Source organism: Callorhinus ursinus, unplaced genomic scaffold, assembly GCF_003265705.2.
Source record: "Callorhinus ursinus isolate GAN/ISIS: 27379988/994484 unplaced genomic scaffold, GSC_fseal_2.0 scaffold109, whole genome shotgun sequence".
NCBI classification, from domain to species: Eukaryota; Metazoa; Chordata; class Mammalia; order Carnivora; family Otariidae; genus Callorhinus; species Callorhinus ursinus.
Window position 1 is genome coordinate 133,664 of NW_027397171.1, and position 14,043 is coordinate 147,706.

Consider the following 14,043-nt stretch of genomic DNA (forward strand, 5'->3'; position numbering starts at 1 on the left):
CAAGAATAAAGGTAAAAGACATTTTCAGAACAAACAGAAGCTGAGAGGAGTCATCCTGACAGGCCCTTATAAAGAAAATATTCGAGAAAGTTCTTTAGGCAGAAGGAAAATATTCCTCCTTGAAGGGTTGAAGATGCAGAAGTAATCAAGAACAAGAAAATGGTAACTATGGGTAAAGCTAAACAAGTACTGACTGTATGAAACAAAAATATAATGTCTTGCAGTATTAAAAACTAAAGTATACCAGAAGAAAGGTTTTTTGTTTTTTTTTTTATGTTGAGAGAATAAAGGACTTAAATATCCCTAAGGTTCTTACATTAACTGGATAACTATAAAATTACCAATTAATATTTTTTAAAGATTTTATTTATTTATTTGAGAGAGAGCACATGAGAGGGGGGAAGGTCAGAGGGAGAGGCAGACTCCCTGCCGAGGAGGGAGCCTGATGCAGGACTTGATCCTGGGAATCCAGGATCATGACCTGAGCCGAAGGCAGTTGCCCAACCAACTGAGCCACCCAGGCACCCTTACCAATTAATTTTAGATTAGTCAGTAATGCATGCTGTGATCTCAAGGTAACCACTACAAGAACAGCCAGGGAATATGTAGAGAAAGCAATAAAGCAAAGAGAAACAGAGCAACTAAGTCAAAAAAAAAAAAAACATTTAGTAAATGGTAGGTTTAAACTGTAATATTAAATGTATATGGACTAAATGCTCCAGTCAGAAGATAATTGTCAGGTTGGCTTTTTAAAAAATCCTGCTTGTACGAGGCACATATAAAACATAAGGATATAGAAACTTTGAAAGTAAAAAGCTATATCATGTAAACACTATTTCAGTATCAGATAAAGTAGACTTTAATGACCTAAATTTATTTGGTCATTAAATGCCAAAACTGACAGAAAAAAGCAAAATAAATGATCATTTGTGGAGGAAAATCTTTCCACACCTCTCTTGCTGACATAAAAAATAGAAAAAAATTTTTAAAAATCACTAAGTATTGTTTCAGGGTTCTCCAGAGAGAACCCACAAAGATATACATATATATATATACATCCAAGAACGAGGAGCTTCAGTGTCCAAGGGCAGGAAAAGGATATTCCAGTTCTAGGAGAGAGAATTTGCCCTTTTCCTTTTTCTGCTCAGGACCTCAATGGAATCTGGACGATGTTTGCCTACATTGGTGAGGGCATATCTTTTTTGTTCAGTCTGCTGATTCAAATGCTAATCTCTTCCAGAAACATCCAGACACATCCAGAAAGGATACCTTACTAGGTAGCTGTGCATTGCTTAGCCCAATCAGGTTGACCCATGAAATTAACCATGGATGGCTCAGTTGGTTAAGCATCTGCCTCAGGTCATGATCCTGGGGTCCTGGGATCGAGCCCCATGTCAGGCTCCCTGCTGCCTGCTTCTCCCTCCGCTCCCCTGCTCCTGCTCTCTCACTTGCTCTCTATCTCAAATAAAGTCTAAAAAAGAAAAGAAAAGAAATTAACCATCACAAATATATATTTGAAAAACACCATTAACAGACTTGCCCTGATGGAGAGAGGGAGGGGGGATATAACTCTGCAGTGAACAGCAGCAGGATACGCATTCTTTCCAATTACAACTGAAAAATGCACAAAGCCATATACTAGGCCATAAAGCATATGTTGATAAATTTCAAAGGATGGAAATAATACAGAATAAGTTCTCTGACCACAGTGCAATTAAGTGAGAAATTAATGACAATAAGGTAACTAGGAAAAAAAAATTATGTGGAATTTAAGAAATATCCTTCTAAATAACCTAGTCTCAAAGAAGAAATCACAATGGAAACTAGAAAATACATTGAATTGCAATTTGTGCTTCTGACAAAGATGGAGTAATTGGAACTGGATTTACTCTCCCACCAGGAAAAAAAAAAAAAAAACTGGAACCAAATTAATAACCTTTTTTTAAAAAAAAAAGATTTTATTTATCCGACAGTGAGAGACACAGCAAGAGAGGGAACACAAGCAGGGGGAGCGGGAGAGGGAGAAGCAGGCCCCCCACGGAGCGGGGAGCCTGATGCAGGGCTCGATCCCAGGACCCCGGGATCATGACCTGAGCCGAAGGCAGACGCTTAACGACTGAGCCACCCAGGCGCCCCAATAACCATTTTTAAGACATTTTATTTCAAGCAATGAAGGATGGTGGTGATTTAAAGTGGGAAACAAATGAAATGAGTGCTAGGATTGCCCCAGAGAAAGAGAATTTTGACTGTTGCACAGGGACAGGGAACCAGGTAGAGCTGGCAGATTCTCTGAGTTGAGGGATACAGTTGAGCATGGGAAGAGACCAACGTGGCTGCAGTTCACAGGGCAGAATAATGGAAAGGAAAGTGCTGTACAGAGAACTCTGGAGATAGGCAGAGTCCGTCTCCTATCTTTAGAAGTTGAGGAGCATGCACTAAAGAAGGTACCCTCAGGGAAAGAACCATCCGAAAGAATTAAAGGGAAAGGTACACAGCATTACACAAGGCCAAGAACAGTACCTCTTCCCACCAACAAGACTGAAAAATGTTGGAATTCACAAAGCATTAGGTGAAGTACTAAGAAGGAGTCGGCCTCAGTAGTGAGGAATAGTTAGCTATATATAAATAGTTTTCTGTTGCTGCTGTAACAAGTACCACAAACACAGAAGCTTAAAACAACAGAAATTTATCATTTTATAGCTCTGGAAGACAGAAGTCCAAAATGAGCCCCATTGTTCTAAACCAGATGTCAGCAGAGCTGCATACCTTTTTGAAGGCTGACAGGGAGATTTGTCCATTTCCTTGCCTTTTCCACTTGTAGAGGTCACCCATATTCCTCAGGTTCTGGCCCCATTTCTCCATCTTCCAAGCCAAAATCAGGTTGAGTCCTTTTCATATTATATCACTCCAACTTCAGCTTCCCTCTTCCGCCTTTTTTTAAAAATTTTTATTGTTATGTTAATCACCATACATTACATCATTAGTTTTTTATGTAGTGTTCCATGATTCATTGTTTGCGTATAACACCCAGTGCTCCACGCAGAACGTGCCTTCTTTAATACCCATCACCAGGCTAACCCATCCCCCCACCCCCTCCCCCCCTTCCACTTTTAAGGACCCTTGTGATTACATTAGTCTCATACAGACAATACAGGATAATCTTCCTATTTTAAGGTCAGCTAATTAGGAACCTTAATTTCATCTGCAACCTGAATTCCTCTTTGCCATGTAGCCTAACATATTCATATATTTTAGGGATAGATATCTTTGGGTAGGGAGGAGAGATTTTTACCTACCACATTAGTCTATGCTAAATGTTGCTTGGCTCGCACCTAACAAATACTAAAAACAATACCTGAAAGGGGCACCTGGGTGGCTCAGTTGGTTAAGCACCCGACTCTTGATTTTAGCTCAGGTCATTTTCTCAAGGTCGTGAGACTGAGCCCAACTTTGGGCTCTGTGTGGTCGTGGAACCTACTTAAGATTCTCTCACTCCCTCTGTCCCTCCCCCACCTCGCTCAAAAAAAAAACACAAAAAATAAAAAAATACCCGAGTGGAACTGAATTCTGTTGTCAACCAATGAACTTGGAGGAGTCGTCCAAGCATAAGATGAGAACTGCAGCCCTGGACAATACTTTGATTGTACCTTGATAAGATTCTAAACAGGGCGCCTGGGTGGCTCAGTCGTTAAGCGTCTGCCTTCGGCTCGGGTCATGGTCCCAGGGTCCTGGGATTGAGCCCTGCATCGGACTCCCTGCTCAGCAGGAAGCCTGCTTCTCAAACTCTCCCACTCCCCCTGCTTGTGTTCCCTCTTTCACTGTCTCTCTCTGTCAAATAAATAAATAAAATCTTTTAAAAAATAAAAAATTTAATAAAATTTAATAAAATTTAATAAAAATTTAAAAAAAGATTCTAAACAGAGGGTCGAGCCACACTGTGCCCAATTTGTCATCTATGGAAACTGTGAGATTATAAATAAGCATTGTGTTTAAGTAACTAGGTTTTAAGTAAGTTTTGAGTTGGCTGCAATAGAATACTATTGACAAAGACACCAATAGGGTAAAAGCATGGAAAAACATGTGCCATGCTCACATAAATAGGTTTCAGTGGCTATATTAATACTGGACAAGGAAGATTTCACAGGTAAGAATGTTACCAGTAGTAAAGTTCTTTCATAATGATAAAGCAATTCCTGGAAAGGACACAGTTCTTAACATTGAGGCACCTAATAACATACCTTCAAAATGTCTGAAGCAAAAACCATTGTAACTTCATGGAGAAACGGAAAAATCCATAATGTCAGAGATTTTACTACCACCCAATAATTTAAAAAGTAGACAGAAAATTAGTAAAGATATAGAAGATTTGAAGAACACTCTCAACCAATTTGACCTAATTGACATTTCTAGAACACTCTATCCAATAATAGTAAAACATATTTTTTTTAAAGTTTTTATTTATTTAAGTAATCTCTACACCCAACATGGGGCTCGAACCCACAACCCTAAGATGGAAAGTTACATAATCCTCTGACTGAGCCAGCCAGGTGCCCCAGTAAAATATACTTTTAAAAAATCTATTCACAAATTTAGAGAAAACCTGAGATGTTAGAAAGTATTTTGAACCAAATGATCATGAAAACACAATATATCAGAATTTGTGGACACCACTAAAGCATTAGTTAGAGGGAAATTTGTAGCACTAAACATCTATATTAGAAAAGGGTCTCAAATATAGCTTCCACCTTAAGAAACTAGAAAAAGATAAGGAAATTAAACACAAACTAAGCAGAAGAATTAAAGAACAAAAAATAGATGAAATAGAAGAAAAATAAACAACATAAAACTAAAAACTGGTTCTTTGAGAACAGCCATAATATAGATGAGCTGTTAGCCAAATCTGGAAAAACAAAGGAAGGACTCAAGTAATGAATATCAGGAATGAAGGAAGGGGGTACCTGGCTGTCTCAGTTGATGGAGCATGCAACTCTTGATCTCGAGGTTGTGAGCTTGAACCCTACCTCGGGCATAGAGTTTACTTAAGAGGAAAAAAAAAAGGAATGAAGAAAGGGAATACTGATTCTACACATATTAAAAAAGATAATACATGAATGTTACAAAAAACCATCATAGTAATAAATTTAACAATCTAGGTTAAATGGAAAATTTTTTTGAAAGACAAAAAGGCTCATTCAAGAAGAAATCAGTAACTCCAATAGCCCTTTATTTTAAAAAATCTAAATTGTAATTTAAAACACTTCTCACAAAGAAAACTGCAGGTCCAGATGGTTTCACTAATGAATTCTATCGAACATTTTTGGAAAATATACTATCAATTCCACATAAAATCTTTCAGAAAATTGAAGAGGGAATTACTTCCCAGCTCTCTCTGAAGCCAACATTACTGTGATACCAAAACCAAAGGCATAAGTCTGTAGACGTATATCCCTCATGAACATGGATACAGAAATGTCTTAAAATTTTAACAAATCTAATTGAAAAATACATAAAATGGTAATACATCATGACCAAGTCAAGTTCATCTCAGTGATGCAAGGTTGGCTTAATATTTAAACAATAATTCAATTAGGCACGCTTGGGTGGCTCAGTTGCTGAAGTGTCCGACTCTTGATCTCAGCCCAGGTCTTGATCTCAGGGTTGTGAGTTCAAGCCCCTCGTTGGGCTCCATGTTTGGCATGGGGCCTACTTCAAAACAAAACAACAAAATAATATAATTAAGCATTAATAGCCTAAAAACCATAGCATCTCAATAGACACAGAAAAATCATTTGATAAAATCCAAGATATATTACTAATTAAAAAACTCAGCTCTTGAGAAAAAGAAAAAAGGGGCACCTGAGTGGCAGAGTTGGTTAAGCATGGGACTCTTGGTTTCAGCTCAGGTCATGATCTCAGGGTCGTGGAATCAAGCCCCGTGTGGGGCTCTGTGCTCAGCATGGAGTCTGCTAAAGATTCTCACTCCCTCTCCTTCTGCCCCCACCCCGTGCACACCCTCACACTCTCTCAAATAAATAAGTCTTTAAAAAAAGCAAAACTCCGCTCTTGCAGGAGATGCAGTGGCAGCTGCAGTGAAGCTCTGGTTGACCTGCTCTCCGCTGCTCCTGTGCCTCACCACCTGCCCCTCACTCCCAGCTGTTCACTGTCACTGAGGAACAAGCCTCACCGCAGCCAGGGCTTGAAAGATACTGGTAGAACCAGAGGTGATGATTCACTGAATTAGAACTACCCTAAGCAACCACAGACTAAAATCTTTGGAGGTGTGTGCTGACTTGATCAGAGGTTCCAAGAGAAAGAATCTCAAAGTAAAAGGATCAGTTCAGATGCCTACCGAGACTCTGTGGTGAAGACTCCAAGACGGGATCGTTTTCAGACGAGAATCCAGAAGCAACCCATGGACATTCACAGTCCTTCTGAAATTGTTAAGCAAATTACTTCTGACATTATTGACCAGGAATGAAGGTTGAAGTCACTAGTGCCATGTTTTAAGTCAACTATTTTAATAAATTGTCAGTTGTAAAACAACAACTCAGCAAATTAATAACAGATGGGAAAATCTCAACTTGATAAAGGGCATCTATTGGAAACCTACAGCTAACATATTTAATGAAGAAAGAGTGAATACAGGGCACCTGGGTGGCTCAGTCAGTTAAGCTTCTGCCTTTGGCTCAGGTCATGATCTTGGGGTCCTGGGATCCAGCCTGGCATCCGCATCAGGCTCCATGCTCAGTGGGGAGTTTGCTTCTCTCTCCCTCTGCCTCTGCCTCTCCACCACTCCCCTCCTCCATTCCTGCTCTTTCTCAAATAAATCAATAAATAACCTTTAAAAAAAAAAGAGTGAATACTTTCCCTTTAAGAACAAGGCAAGTAGGGGCGCCTGGGTAGCTCAGGTTCCTGGGATTGAGCCCCGCATCGGGCTCCCTGCTCAGTGGGAAGCCTGCTTCTCCCTCTCCCACTCCCCCTGCTTGTGTTCCTGCTCTCGCTGTGTCTCTCTCTGTCAAATAAATAAAATCTTAAAAAAAAAAAAGGCAAGCATATCTGCTCTCACCATTTCTATTTGACACTGTACTAGAGGGTCTAGTCTATACAGTAAGGCATGAAGATGAAGTAAAAATATTAAAAAGGAAGAAATACAACTCTTTATTCTTAAATGATATGATTGCCTATGTTGGTAATAGGCTTGAATCTATCCCTGAAAGCTACCAGAACTAGTAAGTGAGTTTAGCATGGTTGCAGAATTCAAGGTGGATATACAAAAACCCAACTGCTCTTTGTATATACTGTGACATGAATATGCACACACGTATACACATATATTGTGTCATGTTGTGTAATTGTAAAATCAACACCCATATATATGTATGATTCTTTTTATCATAGAGCATAAGTATACATGTGTATATACAGACTTTTGCACAAGACCACAATAGAAAACCATAAGACATTGAAGAAATCGTACTTTTAAATAAATGAAGTAATGTGTCACGTTCATGAACTTGAGAACTGAATATGATAACGATGTTAATTTCCCAATCCTTACTATATATTCAAAGCCATCCTAACCAAATTTCTGACATCATTTTTTTGGCTAAAATTTATATGGAAATGCAGAGCAAGAAGTAACTAAGATAGTTTCTCTTTTTTAAAGAATTTATTTTTTTTGAGAGGGAGAACATGAGCAGGGGGAGGGGCAGAGGCAGACGGAGAGAGAGAATCTCAAGTAGACTCCACGATGAGTGCAGAGCCCGACACAGGGCTTCATCTCATGACCCTGACATCATGACCTGAGCCAAAATCAAGAGTTGGGATGCTCAACCAACTGAGCCACCCAGGTGCCCCCAAGATATTCTTAAAGAAGAAAAACAAGGTGGAGGACTAGCTCTACTAGGTATTAAGACTTATATATCTAGGGCCGTTAAGACTGTGACATTGGTGTAAGAATGGACAAATAGGCCCGTGGTGCTTGATTAAAAGGATATCAATATGGAGGTGGAGAAAAGAGACACTTGGGCCCTAGCTCATACATAAAAATAATTTCCTAAGAGATGTATATCCAAATCTGTAAGACAATATAATGAAGTTTCTAAAAGATAATATGTGAGAATATCTTCATGAGCTAATAGCAGGAAAAAATGTTTTGTTTTTTTTTTAAGATTTTATTTATTTGACAGAGAAAGACAGTGAGAGAGGGAACACAGGCAGGGGGAGAGGGAGAGGGAGAAGCAGGCTTCCCACTGAGCGGGGAGCCCGATGCGGGGCTTGATTCCAGGACCCTGGGATCATGACCTGAGCCGGAGGCAGACACTTAATGACTGAGCCACGCAGGCGCCCCAGGAAAAAGTGTTCTTAAGTAGGACATAAAACACACTGATCATAAGGGTAAAGATTATTGCTTTTGTAATAAAATTTATACTAAAATTAAAATGTGGGTGATATCAGAGGAAATGGTGGAGTAAGAACCACCATGAAAATCTGCATAGAACCAACAAGAACACTGGCAAAATATTAGAATCAACTTTTTCTGAACTCTGGAAATCAAGGGAAAGCATGCAGCAACCCATGGCATGTTTATTCCAGAAAAATGGCCAAATCAGTAAGAACAGTGACCTCTGTGGCATTTTAACTTGTGCTGTTTCCATTATTCACTCTCCCTGCTCAGCACCACAGTAGCCTTGGAAACCTATAGCTTTCATCATGGTGAAAACTAGCAGCCCTGCAACTACTGGAAGGACATAAAGTGTTGGGGCTTCTACAAAGCACCATTCCCAGACATTATTATTTGACCTGTCTGATGGTTCCCTGGAAGACTCCACTGTCAAAGTTAAACAAGCTTTTATTTGACAGTTGAGTGGCTATCTGTGTTAGCCAATTTCCTTTATCCAAAGGGAAAAGAAACTTCTCATATCTCTGACAAGCAAGTACTTAGAACTTGGAGCCAGGCATCTAGTTAAACTACCACAGAATGGGAGATGAGGGTTTGAAAAGGGAGAGAAGATGGGAGTATTTACATGTCAAAGAGATGGACTCCAGGGGCACCTGCGTGGCTCAGTCTGTTAAGCGGCTGCCTTCAGCTCAGGTCATGATCCCGGGGTCCTGGAATCAAGCCCCGCATCGTCGGGCTCCCTGCTCAGTGGGGAGCCTGCTTCTCCCTCTGCCCTTGCTGCTCCCCCTGCTTGTGCTCTCAAATAAATAAATAAAATCTTAAGAAAGAGAGAGGGAGAGATGGAGTCCAGAGCATTAAGAAAAAATATTACTGGGTCTTAAAATGGGAGAGTCTTATTTAGCTTTTAAAAATTGTACATAATCTCAAAGGGACAGAGAAAGATTTTATAATTATACAAGTTTTCAAAATGAAATGCTGTAAGATTTTCTTTTTTGTATTGGATTATATTAAATATTTTCTTTTTAGATTCATATTTCCTCTTACAACTAAAAACTACAAAACATTCCTTAAAGAAGTTGAGGAATACCTAAATAAATGGTAACATACCTTGTGTTCATGGATTGGAAGATTTAATATTGTTAAGATGGCAATAGTCTCAAACTGATACAAAAGTTTCAATACAATCTCTTTCAAAATCTCAACTGTTTGGGCACCTGGGTGGCTCAGTCGTTAAGCTAAGTCTGCCTTTGGCTCAGGTCATGATCCCAGGGTCCTGGGATTGAGCCCCACATCGGGCTCCCTGCTAGGCAGGAAGCCTGCTTCTCCCTCTCCCACTTCCCCTGCTTGTGTTCCTTCTCTCGCTGTGTCTCTCTGTGTCAAATAAATAAATAAAAACTTAAAAAAAAAAAAACCTCAACTGCTTTTTTTTCTGCAAAAGTTAAAAAGCTTATCCTAAAATTTCATACGGAAATGTAAGAGACCCAGAATAACCAAAACAATCTTCTTAAAAAATAAGAAAAAAGTTGGAGTACCCACATTTGATTTCAAAACTTACTGCTAACAAAGATACTTTCCTTGATCAAACTTTAGTTAGGCTCCTAAACCTCCTAGGCCCTTCTGTGCATTTCCTTTAAAAATCTAGTTTTAGCAAGAACCCTGCTAAGTCATTTTAACCAGAACCTCATCACTCTGCATATATGATCATTCTTGACAGCTGATCAAGTTTCTCATCTTCCACCATATATCCCATGTAATGTCTGATCACCTTGACCTCTCTTCAGCATGAATTCTGGTAGGTCATTTTAGCCAGAACCCTCCTCACCCTTGATGATGTTTCCTCTTAGTAATTTTCCATCCACTGACCCCCACCTTACTCCTTGGCTGTAATTTCCCACTTGCCTGTTTTGAGAGTTGAGCCCAATCTTTCTCCACCACAGTAAAATCCCATTGTAGTGTTCCCTGTACTTACTGCAGTGGTCCTGAAGAAAGTCTGCCTTACCATCTTGAACAAGGGTCACTGAATATTCTTTTTCTTTAACAATAACCAAGACTAAGAGGTAGTAGCATAAGGACATAAGGATAAACGTGTAGATCAGTGGAATAGAAATTAGAGTGTAGAAATTCACCTATGCATTTATAGTAAATTGGTTTTTTTGACAAGGTGTAAAGATAATTCAGTTGGGTAAAATAGTCTTTCAAGAACTGGTGCTAGGACAACTGGATATCTACATGCAAAATAATGAAATTAGATCCCTACCTAACAGTATATTAAAAAAATTAACTCAAAATGGATTAAACATCGAAAGATAAGAGCTAAAACTTTAAAACATTTAGAAGAAATCAGGTGTAAATACGACCTTGGGTTAAGGCAATGATTTCTTTAATAACACCAGAAACCCAAGAAACCAATTTAAAATAAAGAAATTGGATTTCATCAAATTAAAAACCTTTGTGCTTCAAAGAACACTATCAACAAAGTGAAAAGACATCCCATGGAATAGGAGAAAATATTTGCAAGTCGTATATCTTATAGGGGTTTAGTACCTAGAATATATAAAGAACACTTACAACTCAGAAACAAAAAGACTGACAACCCAATTTAAAAATGGCCAAAGGATTTGAATAGACATTTCTCCCCAGAAGATATGCAAATGGACAATAAGTACATGAAAATCATCTATTCTACCTTAGGAAAATGCAGATCAAAACCATGCAATACCCCTTCACACCCACTAAAGTGACTATAATCAAAAAGACAGTAACAGTTGTTAACAAGGATGTGCAGAAATTAGAACCCTCCTACATTGCTGATGAAAGTATAAAATGGTGTAGCCACCTTGGAAAATCCTTTGGAAGTTCCTCAGAAAGTTAAACATAGAGTTACTATAACCCAGCAATTCCACTCCTAGTTATATATCAAAATAATTTGAAAACAGGTGTTCAAATAGAAACTTGTACATAAATGTTCATAGAACTATTCATAGTAGCCAAAATGTAGAAACAATCCAAATTTCTGTCAATGAATAAATGAATAAACAAAATATGACATAATCATACAATGGTATATGATTCAGCCATAAAAAGGAATGATACTCCCCCTGTTTGTGTTCCCTCTCTCACTGTGTCTCTCTCTGTCAAATAAATAAGTAAAATCTTTAAAAAAATAAAAAAGAAGAAGAGGAGAATACAACTGGAATAACTATACATCTTAGTTCTCTTTAAGAAGTCCATAGGGAAACCCAGAAGCAAAAGGTAAGGCAAAAACATGGACACCAGACCAAACTTTAGCTTCTGATACCTACAGCTATAGCAAAAAATAAATACCCAATTTCTACCTACAAAAACATAAAACCCCACACTATTTACCTAAAGGCCTATTTACCTCAGTTCCTTTTATCTACTATGTCTGGTTTTCTTTCTTTCTTTCTTTTTTAAGATTTTATTTATTTATTTGAGAGAGAGCACGAGGGGGGGGCAGAGGGAGAGAGAAAAGCAGACTCCCCACCGAGCAGGGAGCCCAAAGCAGGGTTCAATCCCAGGACTCTAGGATCATTACTTGAGCAGAAGTCAGACACTCAACCAAAAGAGCCACTGAGGCGCCCCTTGTCTGGTTTTCAAAAACAACATACAACAACAAAATAAAACAAAACAAGGCATATTAAAAGACAAAAAACAGGGGTGCCTGGATGGCTCAGTCGGTAATGCAAGCAGCTCTTGATCTCAGGGTCATGAGTTTGAACCCCACATTTGGTGTAGATTACTAAAAAAAATCAAAATAAAAAAAATGTTTAGAGACAGAGCCATAGTCAGAACCAAACTCAGATATAGCAAAGATGTTGGAATTATCAGACCAGGAATTTAAAACAACTGTGGTTAATATGCTAAAGGCTCTAATGGGAAAAGTAAAAAACATGAAAGAACAGATTTGTAATGTAAGCAGAGAGATGGAAACTTTAAGAAATAATGAAAAGGAAATAGCAAAAATAAAAAACACTATAACAAATGAAGAATACTTTGAAGGGCTCATCAATAGACTGTGCAATGCCAAAGAACCAGTGAGCCTGAAGAAATGTCATCAATAGAAACTTAGCAAACTGAAATGCAAGGAGAAAAAAAAGAATGAAAAGGAGAGAAAAGAATATCTAAGAACTGTGAGACAAAAAAACAAAGTATAATTGATATGCTAAGGGAGGGGAATGAAATCAGATAAAATGCTCAATTAAAACCAGAGAAGGCAGAAAAAAAGTGGAAGACAAAAATAGAAACAAACAAGAGCAATGAATAGGAAACAGTAACAAATATTGTAGCTATTACTGAACTATATCAATAATCACCTTATTTTTATAAGTTTTATTTATTTAAGTAATCTCTGCACCCAACATGGGGCTCAAACTCATGACCCTGAGATCAAGAGTTGCATGCTCCTCTGACTGAGCTGTTCAGATGCCCCTCAATAATCACTTTAAACATAAATGGTCTAAATATAACAATTAAAAGACAGAGACTGTTAGAGTGAATTAAAAACAAAGAAAACACCCAACACCCAACTTTAAGTTCTCTGCAAGAAACCCTCTTTAAATGTAAAGACACAGATTAAAAGTAAAGGGATGAAGAAAGATATACCATGCTAACACTCATCTAAGATAGCAACTGATAGAACTGTGAAGAGAGAAGATCTAAATGAATGACATATTCCATGTACATGGACAGGATGACTCAATATTGTCATGATGTCAGTTCTTCCTAACTTAAATGATAGATTCAGTGTAATCCCAATCAAATCTCAGTTATTTTGTAGACAACAACAAATTGATTCTAAAGTTTATGCCCCTCCATATGGCACCTGGGTGGCTCAGTTGGTTGAACATCTGCTTTCGGCTCAGGTCATGATCCCAGGGTTGGGGATCGAGCCCCGCATTGGGCTCCCTCTTTGGTGGGCAGCTCCCCCTGCTTGTGCACTCTCACTCTGTGCCAAATCAATAAATAAAATCTTTTAAAAAATTAATAAATAAAGTTTATATGGAGAGGCAACAGACCCAGTATAGCTAACTCAATATTGGAGAAGAACAACAGAGGACTGACACTGCCTGACTTCTAGACTTACTGTAAATCTATAAAAAGCAAGACATGTGGTATTGGCCAAAGAATACATAAAGAGATCAGTGGAACAGAATGGAGAGCCCAGAAATAGACACATATATAATCAACTGATTTTTAACAAAGGAAAAAAGCAATCAATGAAGGATGGATAGTCTTTTAAACAAATGGTGCTAAGCAACTGGACAACCACATGCAAAAAAAAAAAAAAGAGAGAGAGAGAGAGAGAAAGAAAAAATCTAGACACATCTTACACATTTCACAAAAAAGAACCCCAATGGTTTGTAGATCTAAATATAAAATGAGACTATTAAACTTCTTTTTTTTTAAAGATTTTATTTATTTATTTGACAGAGAGAGATAGCAAGAGAGGCAACACAAGCAGGGGGAGTGGGAGAGGGAGAAGCAGGCTTCCCGCCGAGCAGGAAGCCCGATGCGGGGCTCGATCCCAGGATCCTGGGATCATGACCTGAGCCGAAGGCAGACGCTTAAAGACTGAGCCATCCAGGTGCCCCTAAACTTTTTTTTCAAGTTTTATTTAATCT